The 20,795-nt window shown below is 48.2% G+C and overlaps 1 protein-coding gene and 2 long non-coding RNA genes across 3 annotated transcripts in view; 2 read left to right on the top strand and 1 right to left on the bottom strand.

The window, feature by feature from the left end:
* MTMR12 (myotubularin related protein 12) overlaps window positions 1-20,795 on the bottom strand; it is a 68,117-nt gene that overhangs the window by 39,529 nt on the left and 7,793 nt on the right. The window lies entirely within an intron of this gene.
* On the top strand, window positions 10,978-12,786 carry LOC123330598. Its single transcript, XR_006546619.1, has 3 exons — window positions 10,978-11,113; window positions 12,260-12,309; window positions 12,656-12,786. It is a non-coding gene; the product is annotated as an uncharacterized LOC123330598 (long non-coding RNA).
* On the top strand, window positions 13,029-15,259 carry LOC123330599. The gene is made up of 2 exons (XR_006546620.1): window positions 13,029-13,199; window positions 15,089-15,259. It is a non-coding gene; the product is annotated as an uncharacterized LOC123330599 (long non-coding RNA).

The raw sequence follows: 20,795 nt of genomic DNA, 5'->3' as shown, positions 1-20,795 counted from the left end.
CACGGAGTCTTAACCACTGAATCACCAGTGAAGTACCTAAAGTATCTTTAACTAAAGAAGCCAGAAAATTTCAACAGGTCAGTTCAATGGATTACACTAACGATTCAGAAGTGACAATGATTAGGAGGAGCCCCAGGGATGGGCACTCCCCACATACAGGAACAGATGTCACTCAGCAAGGCAAGGCAGCTCGAGCAGAGTCAGAGAGAGAATGGAAGACAGCCCAAGAATGATTCCCTTCTTCCTCCAGTGAGGATCAAGGATCAAAAACTAAAGTAGACTGCTGTGTTTCTGAGAAAATGGACCTGTGTAAAGGGCTTGAAGGTAAAAACAGGAAGCTATGAACATATCAAGTCAACACTGATCCATCCACTCTGCATCATGTGCGTGCGTGCTAAGTTGCTACAGGCATGTCTGACTCTGTGATTCTATGAACTGTAGCCCACCAGGCTTCTCTGTCCATGGGATTCTCCAGGCAAGAATACTGGAGTGGGCTGCCATGCCCTCCTCCAGGGCATCTTCTAGACCCAGGGATTGAACCCATGTCTCTTATTCTCCTGCATTGGCAGGTGTGTTCTTTACCACTAGCGCCACCTGGGAAGCCCTGCAGCACACTAGGGCTCAGAAAAGGTGGCTGGGAAGATATTTGCTCATTCTAAGTTACCTAAAACCACTCAACAGTGCCCCAGGATGCAATCATTCCTAGTAAAGAATCAAGGCCAGGTTCTTTTCTTTTTTTTTTTAATTTACTTATTTTGGGCTACACTGGGTCTTCATTGCTGCGCGCAGGCTCTTTCTAGTTGTAGAGAGCAGGGGCTACTCTTTGCTGTGGGTGCACGGGCTTCTCGGTGGGCTGGCTTCTCTTGTTGCAGAGCATGAGCTCTAGGGAGTATGTGCTCATTGCTCTGCAGAATGTGGAATCTTCTTGGACGACGGATTGAACCCATGTCCCCTGCACTGAAGGAAGATGCTTATCCACTGCACCACCAAGGGAAGTCCAAGGCGAGGTTCTGTGTCACTGTTTCTCAATTAACAATGTCTTCAAAGGCTTTTATCCAGGGTTCAGTGTTTCCCCGATATTCAAAGATAACTAGCAATCATTTCGGAGAAGGCAATGGCACCCCACTCCAGTACTCTTGCCTGGAAAATCCCATGGACGGAGGAGCCCGGTAGGCTGCAGTCCATGGGGTCGCTCAGAGTCGGACAGGGCTGAGCGACTTCACTTTCACTTTTCACCTTCATGCATTGGAGAAGGAAATGGCAACCCACTCCAGTGTTCTTGCCTGGAGAATCCCAGGGACAGGGGAGCCTGATGAGCTGCCGTCTATGGGGTCACACAGAGTCGGACACGGCTGAAGTGACTTAGCAGCAGCAGCAATCATTTCAAATCCTGAAAGATGATGCTGTGAAAGTGCTGCACTCAATATACCAGCAAATTTGGAAAACTCAGCAGTGGCCACAGGACTGGAAAAGGTCAGTTTTCATTCCAATCCCAAAGAAAGGCAATGCCAAAGAATGCTCAAACTACCACACAATTGCACTCATCTCATACACTAGTAAAGTAATGCTCAAAATTCTCCAAGCCAGGCTTCAGCAATATGTGAACCATGAACTTCCAGATGTTCAAGCTGGTTTTAGAAAAGACAGAGGAACCAGAGATCAAATTGCCAACATCTGCTGGATCATTGAAAAAGCAAGAGAGTTCCAGAAAAGCATCTATTTATGCTTTATTGACTACACCAAAGCCTTTGACTGTGTGGATCACAATAAACTGTGGAAAATTCTGAAAGAGATGGGAATACCAGACCACCTGATCTGCCTCTTGAGAAACCTGTATGCAGGTCAGGAAGCAACAGTTAGAACTGGACATGGAACAACAGACTGGTTCCAAATAGGAAAAGGAGTACCTCAAGGCTGTATACTGTCACCCTGCTTATTTAACTTACATGCAGAATACATCATGAGAAACGCTGGGCTGGAAGAAACACAAGCTGGAATCAAGATTGCCAGGAGAAATATCAGTAATCTCAGATATGCAAATGACACCACCCTTATGGCAGAAAGTGAAGAGGAACTAAAGAGCCTCTTGATGAAAGTGAAAAGAGGAGAGTGAAAAAGTTGGCTTAAAGGTCAACATTCAGAAAATTAAGATCATGGCATCTGGTCCCATCACTTCATGGGAAATAGATGGGGAAACAGTGGAAACAGTGTCAGACTTTATTTTGGGGGGCTCCAAAATCACTGCAGATGGTAATTGCAGCCATCAAATTAAACGACGCTTACTCCTTGGAAGGAAAGTTATGACCAACCTAGACAGCATATTCAAAAGCAGAGACATTACTTTGCCAACAAAGGTCGGTCTAGTCAAGGCTATGGTTTTTCCAGTGGTCATGTATGGATGTGAGAGTTGGACTGTGAAGAAAGCTAAGCGCCGAAGAATTGATGCTTTTGAACTGTGGTGTTGGAGAAGACTCTTGAGAGTCCCTTGGACTGCAAGGAGATCCAACCAGTCCATTCTGGATCAGCCCTGGGATTTCTTTGGAAGGAATGATGCTAAAGCTGAAACTCCAGTACTTTGGCCACCTCATGCGAAGAGTTGACTCACTGGAAAAGACTCTGATGCTGGGAGGGATTGGGGGCAGGAGGAGAAGGGGACGACAGAGGCTGAGACGGCTGGATGGCATCACTGACTCGATTGACGTGAGTGTGAGTGAACTCCGGGAGTTGGTGATGGACAGGGAGGCCTGGTGCGCTGCAATTCATGGGGTCACAAAGAGTCGGACACGACTGAACGACTGAACTGAACTGATGATTTCCATCCTGGGAGACGCCAATAAATGAAGCCTCCCTGACACAGCGCCTCTCAAAGCTGTGGAGCATCAGGTCATCTGGGGGCGTTGTTCTTCACCTCCGCAGACGCTCAGGCCCCACCACAAGCCTGAGGAATCAGAGTGTGGGAGCCGCTGCTGAGTCCCTCGTCTGTAAACACTCCCCAGATGACTCTGACACACTGCTCCAGGTTACACAAGAGAGACCGTTTTTTGCATATGTAAATGCTAGGAGTGGATCTGGTAATTTAGAAATTCTTATTGAGAGTTTTCATCATCTGTCATTGACAAAGAACTAAATTAAAGCACAATTACTTTTGACAGGTTTATCATCTTTGTCCGAGGAAAGCAAAGCTATGCATTAAATTCAATCAGCTGTTAGAAAACTAGCAATCATCTTTAGTGCTTGGAATTCAGTTGAAAAACTGAAGCCAGGACAGAGAAGACTACCTTATTGTTACGCTGTCCACAGAAGTATCATCTTCTGACTTAAAGATTTTATACTATCCCCAAATTACCGATGTACATCAATTCTTGAAATGGTTAGTGAAATCCTTTGTTTACATCCCATGAACAAGACAATCAGGAGACATCTTTCAGGATGGTCCCACCCAAAACGCCCTTGTCCTGGACTACTGTTACCTGCTTCCCTAACCTCCTTCCTGGAGAGAACCACCTCCTTTCCACCACCTGCGTGAGCTAACAGACAAGACATACTTGCAAATGGCTAATTATTTTATCTCCCCCATTAATTCGGCTGAAGGGCTAAGAGAAGCTAATCAAGCTGGCTACTTCAACTACAGGCTTTGTAGCATATGTGCTAAGTCACTTCAGTGGTGTCCGACTCTTGGCGACCCTATGGACAGTAGCCCACCAGGCTTCTCTGTCCATCAGATTCACCAGGTGAGTATAATGGCATGGATTGTCATGCCCTCCTCCAGGGGATCTTCCCAACCCAGGGATCGAACCTGAATCTCTTATGTCTCCTGCGTTGGCAGGCAGGTTCTTTACCACTAGCGCCACTTGGGAAGCCCACAGACTTTGTAGATTTGGCTAACTTCCCTGGTGGCTCAGAGGTTAAAGCGTCTACCTGCAATGTGGGAGACCTGGGTTCGATCTCTGGGTCGGGAAGATTCCCTGGAGAAGGAAATGGCACCCCACTCCAGTATTCTTGCCTGGAGAATCCCATGGACGGAGAAGCTTGGTGGGCTACAGTCCATGGAGTCGCAAAGAGTCAGACACGACTGAGCAATTTCACTTTCACGCAACAGCAGAGAAAGCTGTTCTGTAGAGAATGAGACACATGAAGAAGATAGGTGGAGACAAAAGACCGTCCCCCAAACAAATAAGCAGTCCAGGCCTGGTCTCCACAGATTTCCAGGCTCTGGTGATGCCCAACCACGCCTCTGGCCCACAGTTCCAAGCATCACACCTGTATCTTTATAACAGTATCCCTTGTGAGCCAAAGCTAGCTACAGCGATTCTGCTGACCATCACCAATGGTACTGACTTTGGTCAACTGCACCAACAACAGAGAAACCAGAGATGATGGACTCATGTCATGCAACATGTCAATGTGCAGTATGTCCAGGGCTACAGGATTAGGAACCGACATCAGAGACACCGTTTCACATGAGTTAAGAATGACGGAAATCACACACCAGACCTAGCACCTGCCACTTCAACCGTGTGGATTTTAGGTGAGGACGTATGAGGCCTCCAGGCTGTAAAACCTCACAGGGTTTCACCATTATTCAAGCGGAAAGAGCCCCCCCTGAATGGCGTGCCTTGGCTGCAACCCCCACAATCCCTGCATGACCTCTCAGGGTGTAGGGGCGCACACTACTCCCAGCACCCTTTCCCACATACCAGGTAAAGCAGAAACTGCCTTAAAAACAAAACACCCCAGGGACTTCAAGTGGTTAAGACTCCCGCTTCCACTACAGGGGGTACACGTTCGGTCCCCAGTCAGGAAACTAAGATCCTGCGTGCTGCGTGGCGTGCCAAAAAAAAAAAATCCCATAATGTCCTCAGCCTTGTCGTTTCCAAACTAAGTCGTACAGTGTATGTGTTTGTGCACACACACACAAATATGTATGTATATGTATTGTTCAGTCGCTAAGTTGTATCCATCTCTTTTTGATACCATAGACTATAACCCGCCAGGCTCCTCTGTCCATGGGATTGTCCAGGCTCTTGCTGGACAGAATGCTGGAGTGGGTTGCCATCTCCAGGGGTCTTCTTGATTCAAGGATTGAACCTGTGTCTCCTGCATTGGCAGGGGGGTTCTTTACCACTGAGCCACCTGAGGAGCCTATATATATGTACAGATGTATATAAAAGCAGAGGATGCTAGGCTTCTAAAGATAATTGAGGTTTGTACATGAAAAAGGAGAAGGAGATTTATAAGAAACAAAGGTAACTGAATGAATCTCTACCAAATGCTAGGTAAACAGGAGCTCACAGCCCAGTGGGGAGACGAGACAATACTAACACACTGTTCTGCCATATGCGACAGGATGATGCTTTAACGAAGGCTCTGAAACCTTCTTAAACACAAAAGTGGGGACCTGACTCAGTAGAGAGACCAACAGAGGGCAGGGAAAGGGCAGACTGTTCAAGCAGTCTCCCTGGAAGTGGCTCACAAGGAGTGTGCAGGAGTTCAACAGATGGACCAGCAGAGGGAGGAGGAAAGGAAAGAGACGGTGCAGACATGGTGACAAGGAAGGCCGTTTTAAGGAGTCTGGGCTTTATCCCGTGGGCTGTGAGGAGCAAGGAGTTTAAGCAGAGTGCACTAAACACATGGTGTTTACTATCTGCAACAAGTGTCTTTCAGGTAACAGCATAGGACTATGTCAGAAACCTGGGTGGGTTCTGGCCTCCAGAGCAAGTGGGACCATCTGGGCAAGTGTCCTGGCCTCGGAGTGCCCGCTGAAGAGAATGGAATCAGGAGCTGCACTGCCTGCCTGATGATCACATCATGACAGCACAGTGAGCCTCACTCAGTATTTGTGCTCTCAAAGGAGGCAGGGTCCATGGTGGCTCGCCCCCACTAGAACGGCAAAGGAAGACCCCTGCAGACCAGCTCTCCATTCTAAAACACAGGCACGACAGGGCACCCCGATCTCAGAGGGGGAGAAGAGAAATCTACCAGAAGCATCTCCTCAGAGAAAAAAGGAAAGGACTGGAGGCCTTTTCCCCTCATGGAAAAAGGGAAACTCGAGACTCACCCTTATCTTTTTCAAATGCCCCAGAAGCTTATTACACATTTTTCACTTTAAGAGTAGGGACTCCTTGGTACTTCCCTGGTGATCCAGTGGCTAAGACCCAGTGCAGCCAAATAAATAAATAAAAATAAATATATTTTGTAAAGAGTAGGGACTCCTCCTCGTCTCTGGAATAATGTTAAATACATTCTGATGCTGGCAACAAGTTGCTGACCAAAAACTGATCTGAGACAAAGAAAAACCCACCAAGCAGCCACGTATCTCATAAAGTGTGTGGGAAATTTGAGTGTGAGAGGCGGTGGCAGAAAAACCACCAAGATTTCTAACAGTGCTTGACTTCCTACTAAAGCTGCCACTATTCATCAGACTTCCTTCAGCTGCAGACAGGGAGAGGAGAGGTCAGAATAATGAGATAAGATGCACACTGCTGCCGACAAGCTAGTGTTCAACAAAAAGGAGTCTAACCACCCAGTGCATGTGAGCCCTTGCCTCGAATGCCACTAAATAACTTTGTGTGAGTGTGCTGTTAGCCGTTCAGTTGTATCTGACTCTTTGCGACTCCATGGACTGGGACCCACCAGGCTCCTCCGTCCATGGGATTTTCCAGGCAAAAATACTGGAGTGGGTTGTCATTCCCTTCTCCAGGGAATCTTCCCAACCCAGGGATCGAACTTGGGTCTCCTGCATTGCAGGCAGACTCTTTACCATCTGAGCCACTAGGGAAGACTAAACAAGTAAACAGCTTTACTTGTCCAAAACACAGGTCATACAGCAACCTCAGCTATTTGAAACACTGCTGAAAATCCCAAAGTGAAAAGAGACTTCTGAGTGGTAAAGACAGGTGTACACGGCAATCAAGGCCCTCCACAAGCTGTCAGTCTCAGCTTCCACTTCAACTGCACACGTTTAACTATAATAATAAGTCACATTTATTAAGTTCTATGATGTGCCAGATAAGTACTCGTCATAAGTATCTCATTAATCTGCATAACACCAGAAGCGGTACTGCTTCCATTTTACAGATGAAGAAACTGAGGCTTAAAGAGGTTCAGGAACTTCCCTTTAATAGGAAAATAAGTCACTAACCAAGGGTTCAGCCCAAGCCCTGACTAACTCCAGAGCCCACATTCCTTGCTGCTGTGTTCCAACAAACACGGTCTCTAGTTTCCTACCACAAAACATCCATTGCGCGTAACAGAAAACCAGTCTCCTGCTACAAAACTCATTAGAACAAATTAGAAAAATTCCCTTACGAGAACTGTACTCCACTGTACAAGGCTTTGCCTCATACAGGACAGAAGCACGTGAAAGCAAGCGCCAGCTGCGCGCCTGAGAATCTGCTGAGAGACTGTGGAGTAGCCTGGCTGTTTCACTCCACTGGCTCTCAGTTTTCTCTAGTGTCTTACCAAGTTCATATTCAGGATGCACACATCTCAAAAGTGTGGTGGACCTAGAATCTTGGCAAAGGCGGAAAAAGGGAAGGCTCTGCAGGTTGACCACTGACCTTGAAAAGAATGGGGCAGGGGTGTCTACCGTGAAGCTCTCCTAAGCCAGATGCTTGTAAATGTTCACGTCAACCCTTCACTGCTTACAAGGGCTCTGAGTCAAAAACCAAAGTTGTTATTCTCAGTTTAATTTCATCCAGGCAGAAGGGCAAATTCCAAGAGGCAACATAACATCCCTAAAGGTTCCAAAACACAATTTCTTTCGATCACATCTGGCACCAAGCGCTAAAAAGACATAATACAAACATTTTTATTTCCTCCAAGTTGCTCCACTGCTCTAAAATGGACACTTAATACTCTGTTTTCTCCGCTAAAATAGAAAATCGGAGGGAGAAGATGCATTTGTGGCTACATATTAGGTGGTAATCCATGTGTATCTCAGAAAGAAATTTACCTTTTTTTTTTTAAAAGCAGAGTTGTATTTTTAAAACAGCATAGTACTAAGAATTTAAGCTTTGTCTTTCCCCCGTTTCTCCAAACTTCTCTCTGTGCATGTATTGAAAACAAGTTAATACAGACTTGAGGCAACAGTCCAAACCCAGCTCTGGTACCTGCAGACATGAATTTGGGCTTGCCATTTAACCTGACTGAGCTTGGCTTCCTCCTGTGTGAATGGAAACAACACTGCCGACTATGAGGTTATGAGCAGAAGCGGGTGTAAACGCCTGGCATACGTATTCAGCAAACGAGATTTGTTACAACTATCGGACTGGGCAGAATCTGTCCTCCTTGATTCCTGTCTTTTTCTCTCCCTTTCCTCTGATAATTAAATAAAGGTTTCAACATACTACTTAAGAGCTGCAATTATTTAAGATTCTGCATGAGCAGAATAACTTCTGCTCCTCTTGTCAATTCTGTTTCCCACGTTAAACGAAACTGACTCCACTCAGGAGACTTCTCAATTCTTTTTTCTGGGGATCAGAAAACTCCTGCAATTAGCAACACCCAGACTGGTCCTAATTCCATTAGACTTTGACTACACAGGACTATCTGAAGTCATGGAAAAAGAAACGGCCTTTTTCTATTAATAGGACTTGTTTTCTACAGTGAGTTAGGTCTGGTCATTTGGTGTCTTTTCTTCTGCAATAGAAAGTATTCTGAACCCACTTACAAGACCAAAAGAGCAAACTAATAGCATCCTTAAGAAAACACCACATCCGAGGAAGAGACTGCTCAGGCACCGCGACCAAAGGAAAGTTTTCTCAACTGCTGAGTTTATTCAAAGCAGGTTAAACTGAGAATTCCCTAGTGGTCCAGTGGTTAAGACTTGATACTTTCACTGTCGCGGGCCTGGGTTTGATCCCTGATAAGGGAACTAAGATCACACACACATACACATACACACACACACACAAGCTACTGAAAGTTGGTGACAAATTGAGAATAAAAACTTATATAAGCACTTTTGTACTGGAATTTAAAGAGCCATACTGCAGGCTAATATCACTACTATCTAATATCTATATCACTAATATCTAATCTGTCTCTGTTTATCACTTCAAAAACAGTATAAATAAGCACCATCATCACCAACCTCCCCTTCACCCCTGAAATCAAAATATACACCAGTCCTGAAAAGAGAAATTATCTAGGGGACTCCAATAAATCAGGGTGTGTAAACAGGAATGAAAAGGAAACCCTCCCCTTAGAAAAAAAGTGAAATTCTCCCTTTTCTCTGGGAAGCCACCTGTACAGGTTGGGGAGAAGGCAGGGAACACAGAATGGAGAGTTCTCACGTCTTAATAGCTCTTTTGCTTACATATTTTTATAGTATTTTTTCTTTTGGACCCCATAAGAAAAACACAGAAAGAACTAACAAATATGGAGATAATATTTTAATATTTCAAAGTGTTTTCTCTTTTTTTGAGAAACAAGAGGTGTAACATCTGCTGTTGCTGATTCTGGGGGAATGAGCATAGCTAAATGGAGAAGAGGGGAAGCGGTTAACAATAAGGCACAGCCCACGTCTGGATGCGCCAAGGGTTATGGACACAATGAAATTCCCACATGTACATCCTCCTACTGACCAAGCTGAGTTCTCAATGCGTAATAAGCTGCTGTCTTCATCGGCAAATTTACTGGGCAAGTGATTAAAGGCTATCCAACTTGACCTTTACAACTGGATGAGAAAATACAATCTCTTCCTTACTGACATCACAAATTACTCCATCGTGACTCAGGGGTTGCTGGAGAACTGCAGAAATCACAAGTGTGCACTCTATGAACGTCAAAGCGGCTACCCTCAAGGGCCAGCCCTCACGGAGGCTGAGAGGTGAATAACAGTAACAAACATTTCTAGAGCCTTATGTACCAGGCACTGTTTAAAGGGCTTTATACTTATTAACTCATTTAATCCTCACAGCAAGCCTTGAGGAAGGGCTCTTATACCCACTCTTCCCTCCATTCTGCAGGTGAAGACACTCAGCTAGCATGTGGTACAGGTGGAAGTCAAACCTGACAGCTGGCTCAACTTGCGTTCTTACACGAGGCCACATTACTTCTTCTGTGAGATGAAGGGAAAAAAGGAAAACAGCACAGGAAGATCACTAATGCATCTGCTAGACAAGCATCACTGAAAGAACCCACAGTGTCGTTGTTCAGTCGTGTCTGATTCTTTGCGACCCCATGGACTGTAGCCTCTGTCTGTGGGATTTTCCAGGCAAGGATATTGGAGTGGGTAGCCATCCCCTTCTCCATGGGATCTTCTGACTCAGGGATCGAAGTTGGGTCTCCCACATTGCAGGCAGATTCTTTACCATCTGAGCCACCTGGGAAGCCCCAGGAAAAGCCTCAAATTGTTGTGGAGAGGGAAAGAGGCTGAAAGGAAAAAAAAAATACATCTACCCCAGGAGTAATGGCCGCTGTGTGGGGAAGAACTCAGGGGCTTCCTCAACACCACCCGAGAGCTCACCTCTTAAGACTTACTCCACTCCATCCTCCAAGGCCTAGGTCTCTGTCACTCCAACCAACCCTCGAGAGTTCCGTGAGAACCTTGTGCGGTCCCACACTCCAGGAAAGGCCCCAAGGCAAATAACACAGTATGGTCTGGGCTACCCTGTGCTTCCCTTCAGAAGAATGTCATCTAGGAGTCCCCTTTACACCTCCTTCCCCTTCACCCTTGGTATCCAGTCTTTGACCAAATCCTATGGGTACTGCCTATTACAGACACCCAGAGCCCATGCTCCTCTCTCACCTCCACCAGGACCAGCCTAGTCCAGGCTCTCATCGTCGCCCACGTGGACCAGTGCAGCAGCTTTCCAACTGCTCAGCCTGCATCTGCCCCTCTGGCACCCACTGCCCGCCCTGGAGGGGCAGTGGCCCCTCAGGACACAGCCCACTCTGGGTGACCGGTGGGAGAAGGACAACGACCTGACAAAGCTCGCCAGGTCCTGCACAGCCTGGTCCCTGCCTCCCTGTCCAGCCTGGTCTCCCACGCCCTCCTCCTCAGTCTGCACGTCGGCCACACCGGCCTTCCGTCAGCCTCTCGTACCTGCCAAGCTCCTTCCTGCCTTGAGTCCAAGCCCCTGCGTGGAATGCTTCTCCTCTCTGCCCTGTGAGTTTCTGTGTACCCATCAGACCTCAGGACAAGGGTCATTTCCTCTGGGAAGCCTTCTCTGCCATCAGGTTCTTTAAGCCCTCTGTATCTTTCCCTCTTAGCACTTGTCACAATTGCAGTATCACATTTGTTTATGTAACTATTTAAGTCTATCTCCCCATCAGTTTATAAACTCTTTGAGGGCAGGCTCTCTGTTTTTCTGTTCACCATACTGCCCGAGTCCAGTGTGTGTCCATGTGTGTGTGAGTGCTAAGTCGCTTCAGTCGTGTCTGACTCCTTGTGACCCCATGGACTGTAGCCCACCAGGGTCCTCTGTCCATGGCATTCTCCAAACAAGAATACTGGAGTGGGTTGCCATGCCCTCTTCCAGCAGATCTTCCTTACCCAGGGATCAAACCCATGGCTCTTATGTCTCCTGTATTGCCAGGCGGGTTTGTTACCACTAATGCTGCCTGGGAAGCCCCAGCACAGGCCTTGCAAACAGTAAGTGCTCAAAAGATTTCACTGAGTAATTTAGTTAATAATGACTTTAAGTAATAAGAGGTTTTTAAACCACTCCAGTGGGGTACAGAGAAACATTTGGAAGATTAAGAGACAATATCTAGGCTTGGGCATTAACACAGGCGGCATCACCAAATGCTCTCATGTTACTGGAAAGAACATTCCATTGTAGACTGTCACACATATGACATTCATCCAGAAAGACTGAAAGTCGTGAAGCCTGTCCAGTGAGAGAGGCAGGGCAGCAGCCACCATGGATGGACTTGGTGTCCTTGGTGTCCCAGGATCTCACAGGCAATTCAACCAGCGCCCAGGGACGGCTGCTTCTACCCTCTCCCTCTTCTTTGGAGCAGTGGGAGCTTCTTAACTGTCACCTGGTTTCAGCAAAGGGCCCTGGGCTCCCCCTTAACCCTCTGCTCCTTCTGCCCTTCAACTGTGACACTCTCTGCCCAGCTGCCTTATTAGCAAATGGCCACAGTCTTATTTCCGGAGCTGGACACGTGGGATAAAATCCCTTACTGACCCCAATTGCGTATCATGTTCAATGTATAAGAAAAGAAGGTTGGGAAAGTACAGTTCTTTTAACAATCAAGCAGAACTGGTTCTACTAGTTATGCTGACAGACTTTTTTCTCTGCCACAGGCCCGAAAAGGAACTCAATTGGAAAGTGATGCAGATTTTCAACAAATGGGGTATTAACCAAGGCCCCTGTGGTTTGTGCAGCACCTCTCGGGGTTTTGACAGAGCTTGCTATTACCACAAGAGAGTAGCAGAGACTGCCAGCTGGCGCTGGTCACAGAGCATCCAAGTCTTCAAACCCGGGAATCCTAGAGGCCTGCATTCAGTCAGAACAGCAGCTTGAAATAAACGGAGGGAGGGCAGTTATGCCAGAGGGGTGGGATCAAGGTTGGGGGTTTTTTGTTAATTACTTATTTCAATATTTACCCCAATGCTATGGCTACCTTTGTTTGTTGGTTTTAAAAGGGGATAAGGGCATAAACAGCAGGTCTTCCAGCTTCCGTACATTTTACCCCACAGATCAAAAGGAGCTACCTCTGTTCCTGCTGCGCTTGGACAATCAACAGTTCCCAGGACTTGCTGCCCCGACATGGCCTAGGAACTCCGCCCCGCGCTGAGCCAGAGGCACTCCCATTCTGGCCACTTGTGTGCCAGACAAGATGTGAGAACTGCACCCATTCTCCAGCAAGCTTGCGGCCCAAAGGAGACACGCCCACTGGGACCCACCTCACACAGCTGGCCCAGCATGGATTCCTTTTCCTTTTTTTAATTGTGGCAACAGTCACATAATATAAAACATAATATTTTAACTATATTCAACTGCACTGTTCAGTGGCACTAAGTACATCCGCCTCGTTGTGCAACTGGTCGAGTATTTAAAAGGCGTCCACCTGATCGCTCAGACTTTCGTCTCTGAGAAGGAGTGGCACAGATCACAGGGCTGCAGTGAGCCTGCGGAGCGAAACCAGTGAGTCAACACTCAAGCTGTGTGTCTGGTTCCTCAGAGCCGCAAGGTGGACCCGCCTCCAATGGATACTGACTGATTCCAACCACCAGCTTCCAGGTAGGCTAACCACCAAACACCCAGGATAAAAGATGGAGAACTGACTTCAGCATTCAAGACATTTAGACAGACACATTAAAAAAAAAAAAAATAACTGGAAAACTAGGGAATCAGGGCTATAAATATTCATTCATTATGCTAAGTCACTTCCGTCATGTCTGACTCTTTGTGACCCCAAGGACTGTAGCCTCCCAGGCTCCTCTGTCCATGGGGATTCTCCAGGCAAGAATACTGGAGTGGGTTGCCATGCCGTCCTCCAGGGGAATCTTCTCAATCCAGGGATGGAATCTGTGTGTCTTACATCTCCTACATTGGCAGGTGGGTTCTTTACCACTTGTGCCACCTGGAAAGCCAGTAACATATTAATATTAGACACCAACAGAAGGTTCTCTTTTTACACGTCATCTCACTTAATCCTCTCCACTCTTGACTGACATTACTGCTCCCGTTTTAGAGAGGAGGAAATCGAGGCTGACCAAGGGTAAGTGAAGCGAGACCTGAGCCTGGGCCTGCCTGCCCAGCGCTGTGCCCTTAGCTGCAACAATCCTGGGCCTGCCCGCCAACCACATCCTCCCCAGCAACACTGTCTCCTCCCCTGCCTTTCAGACGCTCTTTCACCGACTGCACTATCCTTTCTTAAGCACCTGCTGTACCAGCACAGCAAATGCAGGGGTGAACACAACGCACAGCCCCACCCTCCCCAGAGCGCACGGGGTGCGACCGCAGCGGGGGCAACAGTGACGTGTGCAGGGCTACGCCGGGGGCGGGGGCGGGCAGGCCACGGCGGGGACTCGGCACCGAGACCTAACCACATGCGGAGGTGAGGCCAGAAAAGACCGCTACCCTCGGGAAGTGTCAATTAGGCTGAGACCTGAGAATCAGCAGAAATGAGTTCCGGGCCAAACAACCGACCTGCTGTCTGGCTGCTCTTCCTCATCTCCCTCCTGGGCATCTCCTCATAGGACCTCTGCTCCTTGGGGAAACTCTCCAGCAACACATGCTGATAGCCCTCCTCCCCTCAAACGGACCTGCACTCCAGACTCCTCTTCAGGGATCTGGATCTGGACCCCAGACAGCCTCCCGGCCACTCGCGCTGGAATGGCCCTCAGACCCTCCAAATTCCCATTTCCAAGTCAGCTCATCCCTTCCCCCATCCCTCCCTGAACCTGCCATCCTCTGGACTCCAGCCCTGCATCCACCCGGCAGTCATTCTCAGCTCACCCTTGCTTCTTGTATTTCTGTCTGCTCTGCTTTCTTAACAGCTCCAGAAGCCATCCTCGCCCGTCGTCGGCCCTGGCTGCAGCACTTACCCCAGCCACCATCGGGTGTACCTTGCCCACTTCTGATTACCCTCGCACTGCCTCTACCCCGCCCCCACACCCACAGGGCCCGTCATCCCCCCTCGCCAGTCCCACCCAGCCAATTCGCCATCCAACCCACTGCCACATAGTTCAAGTCCTCTGCAAACCTTTCTTATACTGCAATAGTCTCTTTCCTTGTCTATCTCTGCAACGAGTGATGCTAAGTGGGGGCTGGAGCTGTACTTTTAGTATTTTTAGCCTCAACAACTTTTATGCTCCTAGATACCAAAATGCCAATAAAAGTCTACTGAAAGCATGCATAACAAAATAGAAAGAGAAAAACAATTCTTGATCCTGGTAATATTCTTTAATCCTAAACACAGTTCTTGACACAATTCTATCCAAATTGACTACCTAATACTGTGAATCACTGCTGGCCACCTATAACTTACATAATGTGTATGTGTGCTTAGTCACTCAGTCATGTCCCACTCTTTGCAAGTCCATGAACTGTAGCCTGCCAGATTCCCCTGTCCATGGAATTTTCCAGGCAAGAATACTGGAGGGGGTTGCCATTTCCTTCTCCAGGATCTTCCCGACCCAGGGATCGAACCCATGTCTTCTCCACTGGCAGGAAGATTCTTCACCACTGAACCACCTGGGAGGTCCAACTTCCATAATATTGTACACTGACTATGCTTCAAACGAAAAGAATTTTTTTTTTAATTTTAAAGCTTAAGAATAAATAAATAAAAACTACCACCTAAGTTTGTGATCAGTGGCAAGTATTACTGACCTTTCCTCACACCACTCCCTTAGCTGGCTGCCTGAAACACACTCCAGTTTCATCGGTAGGGTAGGGGCATATTCAAAAACACTCTGAATCGGAAGCCTGATCACTAAGGATGGAGTTTAGAGACTGAGTGAGTCTACCTACTGTTGAGGTCTAGGAAGCTGGAGAAATCAAATTAGGATTTGTTTCCTGGAGCCGATTTCCAAGGCTGCTGGCCCCCGATTCCTGGACAGACGACTCTGCACCCTGCCGAGTCAGCCTGACCAGGTACCAGCTTTGCCGCTGACCACAGCTCGACTCTACTAACAGTACGCTGCCTTGGCAGGTGGAGACAAGCAACAATGTCTGTTACAATAAAGCACGACGTCAGCATCTGACGTCCAGTACGAGGCTAACCGACGCTCTCTGTCTGGACTCAAGGTCCCAGACCACAGACATGAGGCAGCTTGAGACCTGGTTTTTAAGGACTCTGCTCTTTACACATCATGCAAATCAGTTCTCAGCCACAAGCAGTGTTCACTTCATAGGGCGAGCAGGGAATTCTCAGGAGCATTTCAGGCTAAACATCCATTATCCACAAAAATAGACTAACTTAAACATGTAAATGTGTAATTAGCAGAGGTTTTACTATGTCCTATTTCACATGCCCTGTGTCATTTGTCTTAACAACAATCCCATAAGGAATTTTCATCCTCACTTCACAGATAAAACCAGTGAAGCTCCAGGAGTTTAGATGATGTGCCTGGGCTCAGAGGGCTAAATAGGTGGTGAAGCCAGAACTCAAGACTTCAGACCCTAAGTTTGGTCCTTCTGATTCATAAACTGTGATTCCATAAGAGCTTATTAAGACATAAGTCCCATACCATACAATTCACCCATTTAAAGTATACAAATCGAGGTGTTCATCAGTTCACTCACAGGATTGTACAACTGTCACCAAAGTCAACTCTAGAATATGTTCAGGTACCCAAAGGTGCCTTTACCCAAGCGCAATCACCCCGTTCTTCCCACAGCCCTAAGCAGACAAACTTTTCTCTTATTACACAATAGTACCATCAAGCGTCTCTTCGCCTCTGACAAGTCTCCAGGGCAGGGGAAACAGGCAACGACCTCCCACAGCGCCCTTACACCAGCCCCCCACCCCACCCCCACAACAGCTGAGCCAGACTATCTCATTCATGTATCATTCTAAATCCTTTCTCTCCCATTTAGATCTCCTGCTAGTCCCCTTTATCTCAGATTTTTTTTGAAGGAAGAAAGTAACTGCTCGCCAAGATGATCCACGGTAAAGCCCTCACCTGTTTTGACAGCTCATCACCCACTGCACAGCAGTGGAAGGTTTACCATGCTTCTTAGCAAGAATCACTCTTACCAGGCACTCCCCAGGCCTTTAAATAATCCAAACCCTTTATCACATTCTCCCTGGTAGGAAACTCAAGCTAGAGAGGAAATGGTGAGATCGTGGGCAGCATAAGCCTCAAAACCCACAGATCTGACCTCGCCAAAGAGCTGGCTCAATTCCAGCAGACAGGGCCTGAGCTCAGGAGCTGCCTGAGGAAGCTAAGGGCGGCCCGAGACACATTGTGGGCAACAGCTGGGCTTCAGGCATCCACGCAGGTCAACAGCCTACCAACGTCAGCACCACAGTGACAGTGAAAACGAGTATTTTTAGGCAAAACACCTCCTGCCAAAGCAGACTCTTGGGGCACAAAGACCCAGAGTCAAATCAGTGACCACACCGAAGTTCCTCATATAGTTCTCAACCTCAGCCCCCAAAGCTCACTCTGCAGGAGAGGTAAACACGACCTGAGTGAAGGGCCTGCCAGTGACCTTCTGAGGCCCTCTCCCATGACGGCCCTGAGTCACCGTCCATTCACCCTTCCCTGAAGCCACCGTGAGCTCCACAAGGCCACACTGAGTGGTGGGCACTACAGCCCTGCCCTGGAGGGGCTTACAGTCCTGTTGGGGAAATGAGAGCCACAGACACACAGCACAAAGGGGTAGACAATAAACGCTCGATGGCACCATCAAAACCCGTAGCTACAGTCAGCCTGTACCACGGACAGGAAGAAGGGAGGCTGCCAGTCATGAGGCAAGACTTGGGAACACAAAGGGGCTGAAGGAACAGGAGCCCTCGGGGGCCTTCACACTGCACCTCTCACACCCTCTCTCTTCTGGTCTGTCTCTATTCCTGGGCTTCCTCTGTGATTTCATCTGAAACAGCAGTTCTCAAGAGGGGCTGAAGGAAGAGATGCCAGTGAACTGAAAAAAACTACAGGTTCCTCCTGCAGGTCTCCCTCCCACTCCCCACCCCTCCACCATTCACATTCACCCTTCCCCCTGCCCCCTGGGGTCGTATCTGAATCTCTAAAGCAGGACTGGGGACAGTGGGTTTTGAAAAAGTTGTTCAAGAATCATGCTGTGTTTTTTCGTTTTTTTTTTTTTTTTAAAAAAAGCTCCTTGAACAAAATATGTTTAAAAACACTTGCCTAATCCAGGAAATGAGACCCAAAGAGGTGAAGGGGCTTCCTCGAGGACACTCAGATAAGAAATGGCCACAGCCCAAGGTTCCTGAATCCAAGCTATTGCTCTATCAACAAACCAGAAGCAGGCAGAATCTGGGTGAGCCTGGGAAAGGTGCTAAGGTTCAGACCAGTGAAAGGGGCAGGGGGCATGAAAGACCCTTAAATAGGAAAATGACACATCAAGGCGGTGTCTAAAAGAAGCCTGGCCATGATGTGAGGGGTGTCTGGGGGAGGGGGGTTCCAAAGGGAGCAGTGGCAGGTGGGAAAACCTGTGTAAGGTAAGCAGCTGTGGTTGGTGGTCCCAGGCATCAGAGGAGGTGCTTGGTCTGGACCACACAGGACTGAGGAAACGAGAGATGCTGGCAGCAGCTGGGAAGGAGGGAAGCGGAGCTGAACTGGAGGCAAAGTCCCAGGACCTAACATGTTGCCCAAACCCCAGGTACCCCTGGAAGCCCTGAGATAAGGGAAGTTACTGATATAGGAGGGCAGAGAGGGCATCCGTGAAACAGCTCCTGAGAAAGAAAACCGTGCTGGAAGGGAGATGGGCTACGGCAGGACCCGCAGGAGGGGCGGCGCCCCCAGCTCCAGACTCACGCCTCTGCGAGGGAGCACAAAGAATGATGCTCAAAAGGAGCACAAGCTGTTATCGGGACCTGCTCTAGTGGCCAAAGACAAGGACACAAGAACGAAGACACACAGCTGCGACTTCTGGGATGAAGACTTAACAGCAAGTACGGCAGTTAACATTTCCTAAGCATTTACTCGGAGAAGGAAATGGCAACCCACTCCAGTGATCTTGCCTGGAGAATCCCAGGGACGGCAGAGCCTGGTGGGCTGCTGTCTACGGGGTTGCACAGAGTCGGACACGACTGAAGCGATGCAGCAGCAGCAACAGCAAGCATTTACTACAAGCCAAGTTGTACTGTGTTAGCAATTCTCCATGGAGGGCCTCACTTGAGACTAACGACATTAGGTATGGGCTGGATACTACGACCTTTATTCCCAAGATACAGACTAAGAAACTGAGGCTTAGAGAACTTACATACCCAGCCTAAATCCATACAGTGAGTAGCAAAACTCTAATTCCAAAGCCATGCCTCTAACCTCTCATGACACCGAGAGTGAGGAGGGCAGTGCTGGAATGTACACAAGCGCTAGGAGAAAGAGGTCAGGGGGCGGTCATGGGACCACCAAAGTCTTACCATTTAAGCTAACTGATGGGACCAACAGCAGCTGCAGAAACACATGGCACTGCCTTTTGTGTGCCCCCTCCTTGTCCCCCTCCAGGGCTGTGCTGCGCTGTGCTTAGTCACTCAGTTGTGTCTGACTCTTTGTGACCCCATGAACTGTAGCTCATCAGGCTCCTGTGTCCACGGGGATTCTCCAGGCAAGAATACTGGAGTGGGTTGTCATGCCCTCCTCCAGGGGATCTTCCCAACCCAGAGATCGAACCCAGGTCTTACACACTGCAGGCAGATTCTTTACTGTCTGAACCACCAGGGAAGCCCAGGAATACTGGAGTGGGTAGCCTATCCCTTCTCCAGGGGATCTTCCCTAGCCAGGAATTGAACCGGGGTTTCCTGCATTGCAGGCAGATTCTTTACCACCTGAGCTACCAGGGAAGCCCCTAAGGGCTGCTATGTATAGATGTCAGGTCAGGAGAGGAGCTGGCAAGGAGCTGAAAGCCTTGGGGCAGTAGCTCTTCCATGATCTTGGAGCAAGAGGAACTGGGGCAAATAAGAAGCTGCCTACAGGCTCACCAAGAGCCAGGCTGACCCGTACAGCAGCATCCACAGAAAACGGAACAAACTACAGGTCCCAGAGGTACCCCCGGATTCTACTCTTTAAGACCTGCCGCATTCACACGCCCGCATGCACCTTACATAAGAGATGACGACAGACGGTCCGACCACCTGGTCCCCACGCACCTGTGAGTCTTCCAACTTATCCCTCTTGCCTGCAGCCTCCTCCTCCCCACACCGGAACCCATATCAACACTGCCCCTTCCAAGTCCCACGCAGCCTCCCAATGAGGCCAGATGCTGCCGTGGGGCCGCAGCGGGCCCTCCTCCGTGCCCGGGAGCGTCATGCACTCCTCCCTTGTCAACAGGCAGCACCTACCTCCGTGCATTGCAGCCATCTGTCGACGTGCCATCTCGCCGGCAGAATGTGGGCCTCCTGAGTGCACAGACTGCTTTTTTCTCTCATTCCTAATTCTAACACAGTGCTTAGCAAATGGTAGCAACACTCAATAATTCTCCCAATTCAAGTTATTGTTTGGGCGTACATGGTGTTTCTGCTCATGCTTAAAATAAGCCTGCCAGGAAGATGGGCACCCAATGTTAGATGAAGATCAAAGGGAGGCTCACAGAGGGGAAGTCACACCAGGAAGCAGATCTCAAGGGATTCAAGCAAAACAGGGATATACAATCTTATGTATGGAGAAAGGGGAAGGAAGAGTGAGATTTTTCATCCAAAAAACTGGGACCATTCCCATCACAGGCATTCTCAGCAATCTTAAAAAAAAAAAAAACCTCTCAGCAAAAACAAGAACAAACAAACAAACAAATCCAGCAGTTCAGGATCACTGCCTGAGAGGGGCTGACAATCTGTTACCAGGGAAAAGGCAGACTTCAAAACATGTCACCCCTGCGGTCAGTGCTTTCACGCACAAGCCCTGCTTTTCTCCTGGCTGAAGCCACCCTCTCCCCACAAAGCAAACAAGTGAGGGCTTAGACTCCTCTGAAAGGCCGCCCAACAGCTAGGTGTACAAGGACTGAAGCATTTAAAGTCAAAACAGCACACGATCTGGCTACTGCCTTTGGAGCACATAAAGAGAATTATTACTCCCAGAGGTGATTTGATTTTCCTTACTCATATCTTCGGTAAATCATTGACCAGATGTGATAAATGCATAAAATGTGGCCTATGATGGAGAGACTCAGAAATGAGGAAAGAGGAAAAAATAAGTCCACAGA

Source organism: Bubalus bubalis, chromosome 19 (genome assembly GCF_019923935.1).
Source record: "Bubalus bubalis isolate 160015118507 breed Murrah chromosome 19, NDDB_SH_1, whole genome shotgun sequence".
In the NCBI taxonomy this organism is placed as follows: Eukaryota; Metazoa; Chordata; class Mammalia; order Artiodactyla; family Bovidae; genus Bubalus; species Bubalus bubalis.
Note: the sequence above shows the minus strand (reverse complement) of the source record. Positions and strands in the feature narration are given on the sequence as shown.